The following is a 14,962-nucleotide window of genomic DNA, read 5'->3' on the forward strand; positions in this document are numbered from 1 at the left end:
CCCCGCCCGCGCCGCGCCGCGCCGCGCGCCCGGGCAGCCCACTGCGTCCCGGCCAATGGGGAGGCGCGGCCGCAGCCTCTGCCCTGACCCCGGCCCGCCCCCTGCCCCCGCGCTCGGCTCCGCCGCGGCCCGCCCGCCCCGCCTCCTCCCTCTGCAGTTCAGAAGTTGTTTATGAGGTCGGCGGGGTGGCTTGTGGCAAGGTGGGACTCCGCACCGGGCAAGCGCAACCCAAGTGAGGCTAGCCGGCAGCGAGAAGTCGGTCTCCGGGAGTGCTACGGACAGCGGGAGTGCCCCTTTGCACTGGCGTCCTTTCTCCTCTGCCGTACCTTTGGGACCGGGGCAGGACTGCGAGCCCCGAGCGTCCCGCGCTCCGCCACGCCACGCGGAGCCGCTCCGCAGTGCCGCTCCCGCGTCCCTCGCTCTGCTGCCTCGGCCCCGGGCCCTCTGGGGATGATTCCGAGGGCCCAGCAGCCGCGCTCCGAGCCCAGGCGTTGCGCTTTTCCCGGCAGAACGCGGCTGACTTTGCCGTCTGAAAGAAGAGGCAGGGAGACGGATCACCTGCTCCTGTGGGGTCTGGGGAAAACAGTGCAGTGAAATAGAGCTAGGGCTTTACCTGCTCTTGCCTTCCCTCAACTGGTAGACCTGTTTGCTTGCGGGGTCGTGTTGGACTGTGTGGTTTCGGTGAGGATGCGGGAGAGGCGGGCCCTCGCTTAGAGCGAGGGCCTGCTGCACCCTGCTCCCAACACCTGACCACCACCGCGTGGGACCGGGCCAATTCAGAGTTGGACAAGTCAGTCTGGCTTCCTAGTGTGATGTTGGGGATAAGAATTGACAGCGTGTCGTCAAATCACAGGATTTCAGACCTGCCCTATGTGTCTCCAGTGTTTTATTGAAGCGCTAGGAACAATCAAGTCTGCAGGTGTTGAGTGTAGAGAGATCAGTGATCTAAGGGGCAGGCCATTAGAGCTCCTGGATTTTCCAGCTGCGCTTTAAACTCTGCTTTCAACCCATGCTGGCCCGGGCACCTACGCTCCACGTGCCTCTGCCCCGACCCGATCGACCCGATCGACCCGATCGATCTGCTCTCCCAAGAATCCCAGCCCATTTACTACCTACATTATGTCGATCCAGATCTCAGGATGGGACGGGGAAGGCTCAGTCTTCCAAGATTTGTGAAAAGTTTCATAGGTGTGAGTGGAAGAGAAGAGAAAGCAAGGGCCACGGGACTCGTAGCCCTCGCACTGAGAGCCTTGCTGTACGTTTTCCCCATAAGCCTTGTCAGATTTTATATTAAATAATCTACATAATGAAACCCCAGGGCTTTATGCAAAGTGAGCAGAGCCAGTCACAAAAGGACAAATACTTTATGATTCAGCTATTATGATGTATCTGAAGTAACGAAATTCATAGGAACCAAGTAGAAAGGTGGTTGTGGGGGGGGTGGGATGGGAATTAGTGTGTAATGGGTATACAGTTTTGCTTCTACAAGATGAAAAAATTCTAGAATCTGTTGTACAAAATGTGAATATATTTAACTCTACTGTACTGTACACTTTAACATGATTAGGGTGGTAAATTTGATGCTAGCTTTTCTTTCTACCACAATACAAAATAAAAATCAAGAAAAAATAGTCGTAAATGGAACTTTTTTTGGTATAGGTTTGTGTTATCACCAAAATACAAAGTAAACATTTTTCCCTCGCACGCCAGGAGGGGTGGGGCTACTTTTCAGGGGCCTTTGGAAGGCACTGGACAGCAGAATAGAGAGAGGAGAAAACTTGCCGAGAACTGGGGAACCAGGCACATTTTCTCATTTTCCTAGAGCCATGAGCACTGTGTACACAGACTTTGAAATCAAACATCATGCCTGACAGCAAGGGATTCAAACAAAGATTGCGAATCTCTCTAGGGAGCCATTTCTTGAGACTGGTAGGTTTCAGAAATGGAGTGATCTCATACTGGGCTTCTTCAGCCACTCAGTCCTAGTGGACACACTTACGTATCTTAATAAAGAGATTGGTAAGACACAGTGCTTCCTTAATCGACAATAAGCTTACTTATCTCACTTGGTGCTGGAGTGGGAGAAGAAACAGGTGCTTTGGTGGCTTCCAGGTGCTCAGATGGTTCACTGTCTGAGGAAGGAGAAAATTCCTGAGTCCTGGGCTATGCTTAAAAGTCACAAAGCAACACCTCCAACGTACACAGAACATTTCAGCAATGCTGAGCTTATGAAATTCGTTTTTTTGATATTAAAAAAAAAGAAAGAGGAAAGGTAAAGTGTCACTCAACACATCTACCGTATTAATATTGCTCCTTCCCCATGGCCAGCCTGCCCATCTTTCTAATTGGGATTTTGCCCTCTAAGTGAAAGGTCCCCAAGCTCCGATAAACAACTGGATGGATATTATGAAAATCCTAGGGAGTAACTTTGAAGAGTCTGGGATTTTGGCAGTGTCTGAGAGATTCACCAAAAGCCCTATATGGAAGGATTGGACCCAGCCTTGCTTAGAGCAGAGCTGAGCAGCCCAATGACCTCTTAAGATTTCTTCCAGGATGCAGTTAAACAACCTCTGCAGGAAGGAGCTGAGAGTGTAAACCCAACACAGGCCTGTGGCTAGAGTGTCCCATTTTACTTTTTAATGCCCACGGAGCACTGCAGCAGAAAAGCTTTAAAAGATGATGGCGGAAAGAGATGGATTCCGGGATTTAGAGGAGTGTCTCTAGAGACAATGATCTTTTGGCCACAGAGGGCAGCAGAGGGCATCACTAGGCAAAACTCCCAAGCTGCTTCAAATGGGAGCAGCTGCCCATTTCCCAGCAAATCTCTCTACCTGTCCCCCAACCCTAGACTGGACAGCTTGGCAACACAGTCTGTGACCCCGGGAGAATACTGACTTGTTTTAATGTGGGACGAGACTGGGTCTCTAGCTTCCTCTCTCCTCTGTAGAGCAGACACACCCTTAGGAGGATGGGATAGATGGAGACAAATTGTTAACTTACAGATTTGGTAGAGAGCAGACACCTGGGCTGCTGTGGGCAGGTGGAAGACAGAGGGTCTTGATAATCCTGTTAAAGTAACAGTATGACCCAGGATGTGGTTGGAAATTAGGTTGGGATGGGTGGGATCTAACAGGAGAGGAGATCTTGGAGGTCTGGGCTATTTCCTTAGTATTTTACAACTTTCATTGTATTGTCACATGGCTGGGGTGCAAAATTTCAGGGGGCATTCACTCTCTGGTGGTAGTAGCCCTGGCCCTGCACGTGTGTTATCTAATGGAATAACCATCAGGCCCTAGTCCCGCCATTTATTGGGTTGGAAGGGAAGTCACCCATTCCCTCACATTTGCCTGTTAGTCCTCCAAGCAAAACCAGCTCTTAAATTGTGACTTTAGGAGTCTATCCTCACACTCACCAATGAACTCTATGACCAGAAAACCATACCTCCTGTGTTTGGCTTCAGGCCAAAGTCGGAACATATGCTATATCTATAGTTAAACATGACTTTTGACCCTACAAATCCAGATTTTGCCATCTTTCAAAAAGAATTCGGGATTCTTATTGAGGAAAGGGTTGAACATTTGTTTCTACTTGAATTCTTAGTGCTTACTAAGAAGAAGGACCCAGTTTTAAAGAAACCAGTTTTCCCACCCACATATCTGGATTATCAGTGACTTAGAGACTAATGTCTTTGCCCAGGAAAGGTCTTGTGTGTTTGTCATTTGGTCATTCACCAAATAGTGAAGGAGTCATCGGTCCATGGCCACTGTGTTATGTGGATTCAAGAAGAGTGGAAGAAATCAATCTGGAGGGAGAGAGAGACGGTGGTTCCCTTCCCTCCGGGAGAAGACAATCCCGTTGTGCACCCACTGCATTTCCCAGATTCTGAGATACACATTTACTTATTTTTTAAGGCTTTTGAAATCAGTGAGCATCAATACATAATGATTCCTTTCTTCCTCTCCAGAACTACTTTTAAATTAATATATATATATAATTTATATATTCTTAAAACGTTTTAAATATAAAAGTTGAGCCCAAAATCATATGCTCTAAACAATAGGTGTTGTAAGGATTTGGTGGTGGTGGGTGGGAGGGTGGAGAGAGTGAATGAGAAGGAAGATAAAGCTAGAGTCCCAGCCATCTTCACTGCTAGGAGTAAGAGATGCCTTGCCCAGACTGGCCCGTCTGCTAGGCTGGTGGGTGCGATCTCTGTGGGAGGAATGGCCTATAGGAAGGATGTGCCAGCCCCACCTTAGAGCAGAAAGGGCACAAGCAGAAATGAAGGTGCTACTATCAAGAGAGATGATGACATTAGGCCTCAAGCAGTACTGCTCTGAAATCTGGTAACTAAGAATGGCACAAATTGGGGGTCAGAGACACCCTCCTCACCCCTATAGTGTGGCTTTGGCCTGTAAGCGGTGTCAAAATGGGACTTTCTCTAGCTCAGTATCAAAATACAGAAATACGGAACTATCAAAAGAGCTTTTGAAATGGTTTTGCATGCTTCAGTCAATGCCCACCTCAAGAGAGTGTATGGACCAATATAGACAAGGACTAGAAGTTGGACTTCTAGGATGGCGTTGTCAGCATCATGGAATTTCCCCTCCCCACACCGTGGACAAAGTTTTGCCTTTCAGCTATCTCCAAGTCCAGTGACTAGGGCTTACTGGAGACCACAGGAAAGCCTGATGCTCGTCCCCTGCAGCTTGAGGGACTCAGGAGACTGGCCCCCCCACCCCCCCGTTCCTGGTGAGAGTCTGGCTAAAGTGGCTGTTGGAGCCATGTGGAGGGCTGGGTTTGAGGCTTACTCCCACTCACCTAGTCATGGCAGTGGTGTGTTTGCAGGTTGGATTCCCCAGGAAGTCAACAAGAGGGGGAGATCAGCATTCAGCAGGTTTATGAGGGAGCGCCCTGGGGATCAGCACCTGTGGGAGGAAAGGGACAGAAGAAGGACTGGGCAGAGGGCAGAGCAGAGCCTCCACAAAGGTCTCATCCAACCCCTAGGGCGCCCGAAGCTGGAACGGCTCTTCGGAGTTGTCCCAAAGTAGAGTAAAGGGGTCAGGCCTTTCTACCTCTGCCTTGATCAGTCAAGGCCTGTGGCCTTCAGCAACAGCACCCAGGGGGAAAAAGGCCTTCATTCCTGAAGGGGTATCTGGGCAATGATTAGAAGGTCCAACACAGAGCATGATGTTTACAGACCAGATGTGGAATTCACAGGAGGAATACCCACTGAGGATTTTTAAGACGATCCTGCCACGTGCATCTCTTCAAAAAGGTCTCAACAGAAAGAGATAGAGGTACCATTGGAGGCAGAAGCTGAGGAAGACCACAAATGACCCGCTGGAGGAGGGCCCTTCTGGAACCATGAGGGGTTGCTGTTGGAGGAGACTATCCAAGGAATCTACAAAGATACCAAAGAGGCAAATAGCTGCTATGGCCAGGGAAAACCAAAGAGAAATTACACCCATGCTAGTAAAATGAAGGCGAAGAAGGAGGAGGGGGGAAGAGGAAGAAGATGAGAAAGAAGAAGATGGACACATTCCTATTCTCTTTTCCCCTCTCCTGGCCTAGAGGGGCCAGTGTAGGCCAGGGGAGGGATTAGGTGTAGAGGCGCTAGGTAAGGAAATATCTTAGTCTCCTCAGTGCCCGACAGGGCATCTGGCACAAAAGGGGCACTCAGGAAAGCTGACCAAACAAATATACAAATGTATAAATGAACAAATTAATGTATCAGCCAAAATCCTAGGGTGCAAGCAACAGATAGCATCTTCCCTCCTGTCCGCCCAGGTTTCCAGGTTGAAGCGAGTCTGAGTTGGGGAGGACAGAGCTTTAAGTAGGGGTGAAGCTGAGGATTTTCATTACCTACCAGACTCCAATGTTTATTTAGTATGAGCAAAGGAATTTCTATTTTTACTACTAAAGAGTGACTTTAAAAGTCTTGGGACCTCACTGAGATTTTATTTGAAGTGGGAACTAAATAATCCACCAAATGGACCACTTGAAAGTTTAATGGAAGAAAATAATAATGTTGCCTTCTGAGCGCATCATACAGATCCCATTTGTTCACATTTGTTCAGCCTAACTCTTTCAGGGGGCTTGAGGCCCCTTTCAGGGCTTTGCAAGTGGCTGATGTCAGAAGCCACAGTGCTGGTGATCCATTGGAAGGGCTTCAAGAGGTGACCAGAAGAAAAATTGGGCCCAAGTGGCAAATGTACTGACTCATTGTGGAGAGGGCCTTAACTATGGAAATCACAGGAAGTGCTGTAGAAGGCGAGGGAAAAAATGGCAGCTACAGATAGACCCTGTGAAAAAGGCTCCAGGGACTCCCAGAAATAAGTAATGCGGAGACTGAGGAGCAAGAGGGAGAGACATCCTGCGGCAAGAGTCAGCCAAAGGGGGGCAAATAGAGGCAACAGTCAGCCAAATGCACAATGTATTTACATCTTGCACCGCCATTGTCTTAATTTATTTGTGGCAAGGGACATCTTTCTCCTTAGCTCCTTAGCATCCAAACCTGAGCACCTTTCTATGTTTGGGGAGTTCCTCACTCACCTCATGAAGCAAGGCTTCACTAAAGAAAAGCCTTTCACTAAAGAAAGTAAAAATGCCAGACAATCTCAGCTTCTCTAGAACCCGTGGTGTGGACATGTGACTGGGGTTCTTTGAATCAGACACATCTACCCAGACTTTGAATCTCACTAAATCCAGGGAAAGCAGGCACCTTGTAAAGCAGTTGCCACCTCGCTGACCGTATCTTGGTGCCAGAAGTTCTAGCATCAGCATCCAGAGTCGTGAGTTGGTGGCTTGGCCATGTGAACTACAGTCACCTGCAGCGAGGCTCCGGTGTGGGGCTTTATTCCTGATTGCCTCAACCTGGGAGCCTGGCTCTCCAGTTACACCCCTCTCAGAGATTTTGTGAGGTAACCAGAACCTTTCTAATAAATCATTTCTTCTCAAATTGCTGGAGATAATCTCTGTTACTTGCAGGTAAGAATCTTGGCTGATATATTCATTCATTCATTCACTCATTCATTTGTATGCAGTATTTACTTGATCAGCACCCGGTGAATGTTCACTATATGCCAGCTATCCTACTAGGCACTGGTGATACCAAGATAAATGAGACACGCGCCATTCCTCAAGGAACTTCTAGTCAGATAAGAAATCTTTGACGGGGGCACCTGGGTGGCTAAGTCAGTTAAGCATCTGCCTTCGGCTCAGGTCTTGATCCCAGAGTCCCAGGATCAAGTCCTGTATCGGGCTCTCTGCTCAGCAGAGAGTGTGCTTCTCCCTCTGACCCTCCCCCTTCTCATGCTCTCTCATGCTCCCACTCTCTCTCTCTCTCTCAAATTAAAAAAAATAAGTCCTTGACAACTAATTTTCTATCTCTGGCCCTCAGTTTCCTGTTCTTTAAAGTGAGAGGGCTGGGTCTTAGAGCCTTTAGGCTCTGATGTTTGGATTGGCTATGCATCGTTCAGTTAAGTGGTGGTCCTTGCCCCAGAAGCCTCAGCTGGCAGAGATGTGAGGCCCTCTGTGGACTACTGAGGTCAGGGCATAAACTGCTTCTGTAGGGCCTCCATTTCCTACATGGAAAACTAATTACTCTGGGCATCTTACCTAGGCAGGTGCTTGGCTAAAGTTTGATTCGGCAGGAGCTGGTTTCCAGCACCTTCTCGCCTCCCCTTTCCTGGATCTCATTTAGAACAGTTCTCCTGCCATCCTGAAACCCTGGGGCAGACCACAGAGCACCCAGCAATGTCTGCGAGGGAGCTTAGCTGCGGAGAGAAGTTCATAGGGTTGGCTGGCCCACTCTCCGGGTTTAAATTTCAGATTTAGGCTAATAGAAGCACAAAGGAAAAATGGGAGGAAAAAGCCTCACAACCCCAGAAATGGCTTGACCCGCAACTCATCGTTATGTCTCCCCAGCAAAGTGCCTGCTGATTCAAGAAATGGTCAGAGATAGCAGGAGACAATTGAGACTTCGGATCTATGTTAAGTGAGAAGGATGGTTACATGACATTTAGGGCATCTGGATACTACACGAGTTGGTTTCGAAACTTACTAATATACGAGGAATGAGGGAACAGTTTGCCCCTTTATGATTTCCATGGCTACGTAAAGGTTTTTCCTGTCTGCATTGTTCTGGAACTGCAGCTGGGTCCTTCTGTAAGCACTGAGGTTAGAGGGGACAGCGTCAGGGGCACACACTAACACGGCCCCAAATGGCTATGCATTCACATACATACATGCACATGGAGCACAGGTGCCAAGCCCAGAAATATGTTCCTGCACAAACCCCATTTAAAATGCTTCATTTTTCTGAGTGCATACCTCTGTCTTTGCCCTTTGAAGAAAACCAGGGATGCAATGCTGAGAATGTGCCTGTAAATACTTAAGATTTTAAACTCTGAGGCTTTTCTCTCGGTCTGCCTCTGAGGACTGCAGTCTCTGGTGCATGGATGCTGGGGGTCACAAGCCCGGCTGAGACCAGTGTGCTCAGTGACCCACCCCGGGGCCAGCGGAGGCACAGACGTTTCAAAGCCTTTAGACAATGCCTTACCTTAATCGTTAATTTTACGTTACAGCAGATAAGCCCTCCTAATCATTCTGTTTTGGGCTAAATTAAAGTGGGCCTTCATCAAACAGTCATTTATGGTAGAGAGATGCCTTGGGACATAAAAACATGCCAGTGGCAAAGTTCTAGGTAGATGACGCCAAGGCAGGGAGCCCAGAGTTCACTGTGTATGAAAGTGAAACTCATAACGCCCAAGGTTCAAAAGTAAGGCCATATTTAGAAGAGTTCTGGAAAGACCCATAGACGACTCCACAGTAATTTTACCTGTTAAGAATAGAAAGCACAGGGGCGCCTGGGTGGCTCTGTCGGTTAAGCGTCTGCCTTCGGCTCAGGTCATGATCTCAGGGTCCTGGGATCGAGCCCCGAGTCGGGCTCCCTGCTCAACGGAGAGTCGGCTTCTCCCTTTCCCTCTGCCCCGCCCCCCCACTCATGCTCACTCTCTCTCTCTTTCTCAAATGAATAAATAAAAAATCCTTAAAAGAAAGAATAGAAAGCACATTTTAAGAGTAATAAAACAACAGCATTTAAAAGTGTACCTTTCCGGGGTTACCTGGGAGGCTCAGTGGGTTAAGGAGCTGCCTTCAGCTCAGGTCATGATCCCAGGGTCCTGGGATCGAGCACTGCATCGGGCTCCCTGCTCAGCGGGGAGCCTGCTTCTCCCTCTCCCTCTGCCTGCCGCTCTGCCTGCTTGTGCTCTCTCTCCCTCTCTCTCTTTGTCAAATAAATAAACAAATAAAATCTTAAAAAAAATAGATAAAAATAAAAATGAACCTTTCCAAATTCTCTCTCCAAATTTCATTGCACTCGAAGCCTCGTCCCCTTTGTACGTATTCCAATCTTTGTTTAATTAATTAAATTTATTCTTTCATCCTTAAGCATTTATCAAATGTCCTGCTCTTACTCATCAGTGTGGTTGAAATTCAGCTTAGAAAGATGAATAAGACACAGCCCTACCCTCTAAACTCAAGAGTCCACTGTTGGAGACAAACTTGCAAACAGACAAAATCCACGTGTAAGAAGTTTAAAACCCTGTTCTTCTGGGAGTTCAGAATGGAGAATGATTCTGTCAGCCTGGTTGTGGGTGGGGATGTTAGGGAAAGTCTGCAGAAAAGGTGGCGTTGTGGCTGGGTCTCCAAGGGTGACCTGGAGTTTTCTAGTCAGAGAAGGGGCAGAAAAGCATTTTGGTCTGGGAGGAGGGACTGAATCCTCTCTTTACCACTCTCAAAGCAAAGGGCAGGGCATAGAGAAGCAACACAAAAGACCCTTCGAGGAGGTTTAGTTACTACAGTCATCTGAGATTATTAGCTCGTCTTGGCTCTATGGAACACTTAGAACACTTGTATTACTAATGCTTGATGGGGCCTTTGGAGGATGACCATGACACCTGAGCTGGTTAGAAAAGGAATATGACCCTTCTCTTCTAGCCACGACATTCCAGCTTTCCCACCATGAATTTGCTCCCAATAATTACGTGGCCATTGTAGCAGTAATGACACCAATATACAGTGGTGAGTATTTCTCTGCAAACACTGGGAGCATATGTGGAATGGAGCATGGATGTCCTTGACCTGGGTGGCCCTTAGCTCAGGTCACCAGGTAGCTTTTCCCAGGCCTTCATAAGAACAGTTTGTCTTTCTTGTTCAGTTCAATTTTTTACAAAACCTTCATGCTCCATTTATACTAGAATTTTGCACAATAGGTATTATTAACATCAGAGCAAAATTCCGTGGGTTCTAGAATCTCCTTGGGTATACCCGCTCTAAGCAAGGAGCCAATTATTACAGCCCCGAAGTTTGAGGGGATGCTGGTCTGTATGCATGACCCTGGGAGTATAGATGGGTGACTGTGGAGGCCTTAGTATCTTGGGGGTGTTAAGTAGGTTCAAAGGCAACTGAAACTCTCCCCACAGTCCAGCTGAGGGGATATTTAGGGGTAAGCAGCATGGAGGAAGCCCAGAGCTGTGACGAGTGGACCCAGAGGGACCCAGGCCCTGCAAGTTTCTACTGCATGTCTTGCCCTAGGCAATCCCACCCCCTACGGGCTCCCTGTGCTTATTGCTTCTCTTCTTCTCTCCACTTCTTCCTTTCTCTCTCCTCAGTCCTCTCTCCTAGTAAATACTCCTTTTTTTTTTCTTCAGAAGTTTCCACTGAGTTTGAGGCTTTCAACGACCACACTTTGCCCAGCCATGATGATCACAGAGATAAGGAGGCCACTTCCATTAGTATCTGCATAAGAGAGAGCAGAGGTGAGGAGGCCCCTCTCCGCCGGCCTGCCTGGACTGTTTATGATGAACCAGTGGGAAAGACACATGTGAGGTGACGGTCCAGCCAGCTTCTGTGGCTTGAAGTCACTCAGGCCAGTGCTGAGGAACCCAGCACTGGGCTGGGCATGGGGATGACAGATGCTGGAGAGGTCTGGCCAAGAGAGTTCAGGAGAAGGCATGAGGAACAAACACATCCCATTTCCCGTTTGTTCCGACATCTTTCTTCCAAGTTAAGAGAAAGGTGAAGACATTAATGAACCACGGATTGGGGAAAGTCTAAAGCTCTATATAAGCGTAAGGACACAATCTGACTGACCCAGGTCTGTGTGAGCTCAGTGCTCTGGGCTGGGGCGGAGCTAGAAGAGCAGGCAGGTTAAACATTGCCCTTTTCTCCTTTGGGTCCAGAGGTTGTGCACAGGAAGGTGCTGCGGAGCCCACTGGTGGACCTGGAGTCTCAAGCCTGAGCCCAGATTCTGGTCTCCACTTCTTAGGTGGTCACAGACGCATTCAACATCTCTGAGTCCCAGCACCCTCATCTGCAAGATGGGGATACTAGCGATTCCTACCTCACAGACTTAGGGACAGGGTCAGGTGCAACACTGTGCCCAGAAGCACCTTAGAAACCATGCTACAAATGTGATGATTAATGTCCTATCAATGTCATGGTTTCTTATACTGTTATGGGTTTCCAAAGGGAAAGCATTAGCAAGATGGAATAGTCTCAGAATAGACTAAAAAAAAAAACTAAATCTTGCACGCTAATATAAATTTCATATATTTAAAGCTTAGTATGTGATATAATTTTAAATCAATTTAAGATTAAGAGGCCTTTTTTTTTTTTTTTTTAAGAGTTAGTAAAGACCCATCTCTTCTGCTCTTTGCCGTTTCTAAATGAGCCTAATGCTGGAAGGGAGGACCCACTTTCCCCCCTCCCCACCAACTAGGGTAGGGCTATCTAGCTGAACTCCCTTCCCTTCTCCCTGAGCAGATGGGTGGGGACCAGGTAAGCCTCTAGTTACAGTTTTAAAATAGTGTTGAGAGAGAGGGAGGGAGGGAGGCAGGCAGGGAGGCCCACATGGCAGGAAGGGCAGGTTTTTCTGCCCTTTCTCCCTGCCTGAGGTCCTGAAGCAGGCCAAGCAGGTGAGCCCACGCCCTGTCACCTTGTCACCCCAGAGGAGCTGTGGGCCCAACTGCACACATTAGAGGGCACTACACTGGCCCCACACAGACTTTCCCACTGATTTTCCCTTTTCCCCAGCGACTTCCCCCTACATAGGAAGAAATCCCTTTTCCTAGCTCAACTCCTGCATCCAGGCTCTGGGCAGCCTCAACCACTCAGCCAGTCATCAGCTAGTTGCTGGCAGTGCTGAGAGGGAAAATGGACAGTGGGGTCAGGGTCTGTGCCTGGGGCACCTGGGCTAGCCCGAGGTGGGCATGCAGTCTGTGCTTGGCACTCCCAGTGGCCTTGGGTCGGCCTTCTGCTGTACTCCAGGGAGATCTAGGACCTGAGTCCCAGGCGCCAGAAAGGGAAGCAGTCAAGCCCTCTAGCTTTCCCATGGTGGCAGCGGAGCCCATAGCATCAGCCTCTTGCACCTGTCTGCATTTCATTGACCCTGACTCACTGTTAGCCCCTGGTCAGCTTCTTCCTCAGTGGCCAGCACTGTCTCTCCTCTGGGCATAGACATGGCTGCATCTTGCTCTCAAAATTATTCTTGGATCTGTACACCTCCTGCCTGCCTGCCGGCTAGACCTGTTGCCTAGCCCCCTAATGAATATTTGCTGGCTGATTGAGTATTTGTCTTTTGATGGAGTAAATGACAAACCAGCCCCAAGAGGTCTGACTTTGTCCTCAATCATCTCTGGCCTGAGGGATTCCCGGAATATCTGGAGTGCTGGCCTTCACAAAAAGAACAATGGAGAGGCACCCTGAATGCTCTAGGGCTGAAAGCCTAAGCCCTGGGGTGCACGCGGCTTTGGAATCAGGCTGACCGGGGCTGACTCCCAGCTCTGCAGCCCTCTGATAGCCTTGGACAATTCCATTACTTTCTCTGAATACCAGTTTTTCCCAGGCTGTAAAAATGAGGATGATGATATCTACTCCGAGGGATGCTGTGAGGGCGAAGTGAGCTTTAATGCACACGCGGTGCAGAGGCCCAAAAATCACCTCCATGTTGCCCAAAGGGTATGTGTGCCTAGAGTCTGGCTTCTTGTGGTTTTTTGTTTGTTTGGTTTTTGCCTTGCGCACGTGTTTCACAAAATGGTCTTCCGCCGGCATCCAACCTGCAGGGCTGGAGGAACACAGAAATCTTTCTGGATGTGTCACAGGCTTTCTTTCCCAATCCAGTGACAACAGAGGTAGTTCCCTTGGCAGCAGCAACAACATGGCTATCACGCCAACCCCTCCCCAGGGGTTTCTGTGGAGCCCACAGGCCCCTGTGAGAAGCCGGGGCAAGGCTCCCCATTCGGAAGAGGCCATCGCCTCTGCGGGGGCGAAGCAGCTCAGCGGTGGGGCTGGTTTGAAGCTGATCTTCAGCCCCGGGGCAGGGGGGTGCACTCATTCCCGTGCATGGGGGGCTGCCTCAGCGGTGGGGGGCGGCCACTGGTTCGGTGGGGCCGGTGTGACCAGTGACATCCAGTTAGGAGCTGTCTGATGAGCTGTGACCTGGGAATGGAGGGGAAGAATCTGGCTGGCACTGGAGTTGAGTTTGGCCTCATTCACCAAATGAGCTAACCAGCCCCTGTTTGAGGGAAGTCTCAGATGCCGCCATGATGTTCATGGAGGAAACGAACTCAAGTGATTATTACACAGACCCCATTTCATCCCCGGAATTTAGCGCGCCCAATATCCCGAGGGACAAGGAGATGCCACCGTCTTTGTTTTGTACAGCCCTTTGTCCTTTAAAGTTACTATTTTAAATCACCGCTGGCTCCTCTGTCTCCATGACGTAAATAGCCTAGATCCTACTCTTGGCATTTGACAGACAGATAACACAGGAGCGAGGCTAAGTGACGCACCCAAGATCACACACAGCACACTGAGGAATCCAGCACTCCTATCTCGCTGCCCATTGTTCTCCTTTGTTTGGTTTTCTCTGGTCGCTGCTCCAGGCTATTCTCCTCAGAGCAACGGAGTCATCTTTAAAATCTCAGATGAGACCATGTCACTCCCTTCCTTACAGCCTCACGTGGCTTCTCTCCAGAGTGGAGGACAGTCCCTTCCTGGCACAGCTGCAGCTCCTTCTCCGAGCTCCGGTCCTGCCCACCTCCCAGGCCGCCCTGCTGCCCTCAAGGTGCCGGGCTCCAGGCCTCCTGTGCTCGCTGCCCCTCCGCCCACCCTGGCCCTTCACCACGCTCGCTGGGCAGGCACGGGGTCTTCTCCATTTCCACCCACCGGCCTGGTTTCGCTCCCCGGAATCACATTTGCTTCCGTCTCCCACCGTCAGAACACCAGTGGGGTAGGGCTCAGGGACTTTGTCTTGCTCCTGCAGCATCCCCAGTACCTACAGTAGCACCTGGCGGGTGATCAGGTAATATCAGGTCATCAGTAAAGGTTTTTGAATGAATGGCTATCACACTGCATTGTTAGGAGAGAGAGAGAAAAGTCCTGGGAGAGAGAGGTTATGAAGCATGGGAAACACAGACCTACCTTCCTCAAGTAGCTGCTATGAGAAGCCACAGGAGCTCTGCTGGGTCAGTCCAGCCCCAGCCAACCTCCCCTTCCTGAGCCCGGCTTCTTTCAGCCCACGGAGCTCGCCAGTGAAGCCAAATCCAGCAGCGAACTTCAAGCAGATGGACTCTAATCCGGGCCTGCACCCTGGGCCTGACGGGCAGCTTCTCTGACTCTAACTCTGCCCCGCATCATCACCTCAACTTGCTACACTAATCGCAAGGGCAGACCCATAATTACAGTCTCAAGGGGCCAATCACGGCCCCCCGAACCAGCAGACCCATTCTCCTCCCAATTCTGCCATAACTCGTCTTCATAAACTCGCCTCTGAGCCATTAGTAGGCACTGTCACTGGGGTGTGGGCCAAAATCAGAGACACCAGAAGCTGGAAACGGCCTTAGAGATCATCTCATTTCTTCCCTTCATGGATGATACTATAATTAATAGGTGCTATCAT

This window comes from Callorhinus ursinus, unplaced genomic scaffold, assembly GCF_003265705.2.
Source record: "Callorhinus ursinus isolate GAN/ISIS: 27379988/994484 unplaced genomic scaffold, GSC_fseal_2.0 scaffold10, whole genome shotgun sequence".
Lineage (NCBI taxonomy): Eukaryota > Metazoa > Chordata > Mammalia > Carnivora > Otariidae > Callorhinus > Callorhinus ursinus.